At 37.6% G+C, this 5,598-nt stretch overlaps 1 non-coding gene across 1 annotated transcript; it reads right to left on the bottom strand.

The window, feature by feature from the left end:
- Positions 1–1,101: 1,101 nt before the first annotated feature.
- On the bottom strand, positions 1,102–1,206 carry LOC131250309 (small nucleolar RNA R71). Its single transcript, XR_009173233.1, has one exon. It is a non-coding gene; the product is annotated as a small nucleolar RNA R71 (small nucleolar RNA).
- Positions 1,207–5,598: the final 4,392 nt, after the last annotated feature.

Below are 5,598 nucleotides of genomic sequence, written 5' to 3'. Positions count from 1 at the left end.
CATCTTGATAGCTACAAGTAGATCCTTATCACCCTAGCTCCCACCTTTCAATTCATAAGTTTTAATCTACATTATTCACCATTACACTCGATTATTTAGATTTCAATTTAGATCTTTTTTCTAGTTCTAGTTCTAGTTATTTTCATAATACGTACAAGTTTAGTTCCTGTGGATTCGACCTTGATCTTACTGAGTTACTACATCGTGACCCTACACTTGGGGTGGTGAACAAGTTTTTGGCACTGTTGTCGAGGACTATGGCTACGTTTTTCTTGAATTAATTAGTATTAGCATTAGGTTAAGATTAGGATTTATTTTTCTGCTATGTTTTTAGGTTAAGATTTTTTCTAAAATTATTTTTAGAAACTAACATTGTTTTTTGTTTTGTAGGATCCTAACATAGCAACTCTTATTCAGTAATTTTGTTTTAACCCTCTCTCGTATCTTTTTTTTTTTTAGATCTCTTATTTGTTTTAGCTTTTCTAGTTTTCTTTTTAGGTTTAATTGTTAGTTAATTGAGGGCTGAGAGTGTTTCATGCTGAATTGGGTTCGTGACAACACCCCCTATCTTTTGAGTGAAGGAGGATTAGTCGAAGGGTTGCCTATCCATCACAGGATTAGACACCACTTGAGATCCTCTCAGTAAATTGAAGTGGTGGCTGCAAATCAACCTTAACCTCAACCTCAACCTCAACCACTAGTTGAGGAAGTTTAAGATGAAAACGAGGTGCATAATGCACCTCCGCCTCATACTCTACGAGATTATTTACAATCGGCGGGGGTGAGTATACCTTCATGCATGATATTTTCATTGAATGCAGGAACTATGGATATTTAACCATGGGTAATTCAACTCCTCCCTAAGTTTCATGGACTAGAATCTAAAAGTCCACACTTGCATATGAAAGAGTTCGATGAGATAATATTTACATTACACTTCCCAAATGTGTCTGAGGACACAGTTAGACTGAAATTGTTTCCTTTCTCTTTGAAAGGAAAGGCTAAGTCATGATTACATTCCTTAAGACCAAGGTCCATTGGCACATGGGCTGAGATAACAAGGGAGTTCCTTAAAAACTTATTCCCTTATCATAAAACAAATACCTTAAGGAAAGTAATTATAAATTTTGCGCAAAAAGAGGATGAGACCTTCTAATGTTGGGAGTGATTTAAGGATCTCATAAATTGATGTCCACAACATGGCTACAAAACATGACGTATAACAAGCTTTTTCTATGAGGGATTGACCTCACCCATGCACCAATTTATGGAGATAATGTGTAATGGGGAATTCATGAATAAGGAAGCCGATGATGAGTGGGATTATTTTGATAAACTTGCTAAAAACACACAATCATGGGGTACCTCCTCAAGAACTACCACTTCTAAGCCTACTCAATTAAAGGAAATGAGAGGAATTTATGTCTTAAAAGAGGAAGATGATATAAATGCAAGAATGGCCAAATTCACAAGAAAAGTCGAGGCCATGAACTTAAGAAGGCAGAACCTATCAAATCTGATAAGGCTACGGAAGTTGTTTGCAGTATTTGTGATTGTAACATACATATAACTGAGAATTTCCTAACAATTCTTGCTTTTCAAGAGATATTGAATGAGCAATCAAATACTGTAAATAATTACCAAAGACCTTTTAGAGGACCCACCTCAAATATATATAACTCCAGCTAGAGGAACCACCCAAATTTCAGTTGGAGAAAAGGACAAATGGCTAACCCACAAGAGGCCCTTACGCAATTCTTAAATCATAAGAAGCCTCGAGAGGATACAGTTCAAAAGTTCATGTAAAACCAAGAGCTTTTCAACCAAAATACAGTATAAGCATTCTAAGATCTTAAAACAATAATGTGAATGTTTGTATCATTAATTCAAAAGATTGAATCACACTTAGCGAATGGGGAGAAATGGATGCTTCCAGCCCAACCCCTCCCCAATCCAAAACAGCAATATGAAATAACTGAACTAAGCTCTTCAAATCAGATGGAGCAAGCTAAGTCTATCACCACTCTTAAGAGTGGGAAGATTATTGACAAAACCATTCTGGTGAGGGCTGAAAAACCTAAGGACCCGAAAGAAATTGAGAATGATAAACCCAGCAATACTCCACATGGGTTAAAACCGGAACCTCAAAGTAAGCCGATTGCGCCATTCCCTCAACAGTTAATTGTACCAAAACCTCTCTCTAACTCTCAAGATATTCTAAAGGTGCTTAAGCAAGTGAAGGTCAATATTCCTCTACTGGATGTCGTTAAACAAATACCTTCTTATGCTAAATTTCTGAAAGATTTATGCACTACCAAAAGATGGAAAAACATGCAAAATAAAATCTTTTTGATAGAAAAAAGTGAGTGTCATCCTGAAGCAAGATGTGCCACAAAAATACAAAGATCCCAGTAGCCCAACATCACTTGTGTAATTGGGAACCACCGGATTGAGCATGCACTTCTTGACTTGGGGGCGAGTGTTAACTTGATCCCTTACTTGGTTTATGAACAATTGGGTCTAGGAGAAATGAAACCCACCCGGACCACATTACAACTTGTTAATCGCTCAGTTCGTATACTAAGAAGGATGATTGAGGATGTGTTGGTCCAAGTTGATAAATTCTACTGTCCAATAGATTTTATTATCTTGGATACTCAATCCATCATAGATATGAGCACTCAAATACCCGTAATTCTTAGTCGCCCATTCCTTGCTACATCTTTCGAAAATATGACATTGGAGCTCAACATATTTTTCAATATGAACAAACAGTCAGAGGATAATGACGATACCTATGACATTAACATGATCGATTCTTTCATGGAAGATATAACACTTTTGGGCCTATACTTTGACACTCTAGAGACATGTTTGACCTACTCCCCTGATTTAATGATGACATGATTTGGGAGATGGATGTCTTGCTTGATGCTGCGCCAGTACTTGAAGTTAACCGGTGGAGGCCACAATTTGAGAAATTGCTCCAAACTGATATAATGTCTCTACCGTCTAGCCTCAAAGCACTAAAACTTGACCTAAAACTTTTGCCCACTGATCTTAAATATATCTACTTAGGTCAAGATGAGACATGTTAGGTGGTGATTTCTTCCCACCAAGAGAAAGAACAAGGGTGTATGCTTATTTCTACTCTCATTAAGCGTAAAGGAGCCCTTGGATGGTCAATTGTGGACCTCAAGGGAATTGATCCTTTGATTTGTACTCATCACATTCATCTTGAGGATAATGCAAAAACCTCATGACAACCATAACATCGAATCAATCCAAATACGGAAAAAGTGGTTAAGGCTGAGGTACTTAAGTTGTTGGATGTAGGTATAATATATCCTATATCCGACAATCAATGGGTGAGTCTAACTCAGGTGGTTCCTAAGAAGTACGGAGTCACAATCGTAGCCAATGTTGACAATGAACTCATACTAACTAAAGTTACTACTGGTTGGAGAATGTTCATTGACTGCAGAAAATTGAATACTGTCACAAGGAAGGACCACTTTCCTTTGCCCTTTATTGATCAAATTTTAGAAAGGTTAGCTGGTCACTCTTACTATTTGTTCCTTGACAGCTATTCAAGCTACAACCAGATTGAGATATCCCTTAAAGATCAAGAAAAGCAAAGTTCACATGTCCATTTGGCACCTTTGCTTATTGAAGGATGCCATTCGGACTGTGTAATGCCTTTGCTAATTTTTAACGATGCATGTTAAGTGTTTTTTTTTTAACATGATGGGGCAATATTTAAAGGTCTTTATGGACAACTTCTCTGTCTTTGGAGTGTTTGAAAAATCTTAAATGTGTGCTGAAGCGATGCGAGGAAAAGAATTTGTTTTTGAATTGGGAGAAATGTCATTTCATGGTTACCAAGGGAATTGTGCTTGGACACATAATTTCATCTAAGGGAATTGAGGTAGACAAGGTAAAAATTAATCTTATCTCTAACCTACCTCCACCCAAGAGCGTACGTGATGTGTGATCCTTTCTAAGGCACACCGAAATCTATAGATGATTTATAAAGGACTTTAGTCATCTCTCTTGTCCTTTATACAATCTACTTCAAAAGGACGTACCATACGAGTGGAATGAACAATGCCAAGCAGCTTTCACTAAGCTTAAGAGCATGTTAACTACCACACCTATCATGTAGCCACCCGATTGGAGCATCACTTTTGAGATTATGTACAATATATCTGATTATGCTATTAAGGCAGTGTTAAGCCAGAGAAAATAAAAGAAGCCCTATGTTATTCACTATGCAAGTAGAATTTTAAATTCTGCCTAAGTAAAGTACTCTACTACAGAGAAGGAACTCTTAGTTGTATTGTTCGCTTTGGATAAATTCAAGTCCTACCTGATTAGATCCAAGATCATCATCTACACGGACCATGCGACGCTAAAGTATCTTCTTTCTAAGACGGATGTCAAGCCCCGCCTGATAGGAAGGATCCTCTTACTCCAAGAATTTGATATTGAAATACGAGACAAAAAGGAGTAGAAAACATAGTAGCTGACCACCTTTCTCGACTTGACCTCCTTGATTCCCTTGAGCTGACATTAATAAACAATATGTTCCCTGAAGAACAATTGTTTAAACTCTCCCAACTACCTTGGTTTGCTGACATTGCAAATTATCTTGCTATAGGTTTCACACCAAGATATTGGACTGCGCAAGATAAGAAAAACTTATTCGCCGAGGTACGTAACTTTTTCTAGGATGATCCTTATTTGTTTAAATATTGACCAAACCAAATTCTAAGGAGATGTGTGCCAGACAATGAACATTAGAGTGTCATCTCTTTTTGTCTTTCTTAGGCCTGTGGTGGTCACTTTTTTACTAAAAGACCATGGCCAAAATTCTGTGGTGTGGCTTTTACTGGCCCATAATGTTCAGAGATACTCATAAGTTTTGCAAAGCTTGTGAGCATTGTTAGAAATTGGGAGGGTTGTCTCGTCGAAATATGATGCTTGTGAACCCCATTCTTATCATTAAAGTATTTGATTGGTGGGGCATTGATTTCATGGGACCATTCCCCTAATTCTTTGGGAATATTTACATTTTGTTAGTAGTAGACTATGTCACTAAGTGGGTCGAAGCGATCCCGTGTTAGAATAATGATCTTAAAATGGTCATTCGATTCTTAAAAGAAAATATCCTTTCCTGATTTGGAATGCCTCGGGCCATCATTAGTGATGGAGGTTCATACTTTTCTAATAGGCCATTTGAGAACTTAATGAAGAAATATGGCATCTCTCATAAAGTGAACACTCCATACCACCCGCAGATAAGCAGGCAAGCTAAGATTTCCAACAGAGAAATTAAACAAATTTTGGAAAAATTGGTTAACCCTAACCATAAGGATTGGTCAATTTGCTCGACTGATGCCTTATAGGCTTACCATACAACTTTTAAGACCCCCATTGGAATGTCTCCCTTTAGAGTCATCTATGGGAAAGCTCGCCACCTACCTGTGAAGCAGGAGCATAGAGCCTACTGGGCTATCAAAAATCTGAACTTTAATTTGGACAACGCTGGCTCGCTGCACAAACTTCAATCGAATGAACTCGAAGAAATCTAGAAGG

Source organism: Magnolia sinica, chromosome 6, assembly GCF_029962835.1.
Source record: "Magnolia sinica isolate HGM2019 chromosome 6, MsV1, whole genome shotgun sequence".
Taxonomy (NCBI): Eukaryota; Viridiplantae; Streptophyta; class Magnoliopsida; order Magnoliales; family Magnoliaceae; genus Magnolia; species Magnolia sinica.
This window is presented reverse-complemented; position numbering and strand designations above follow the sequence as displayed.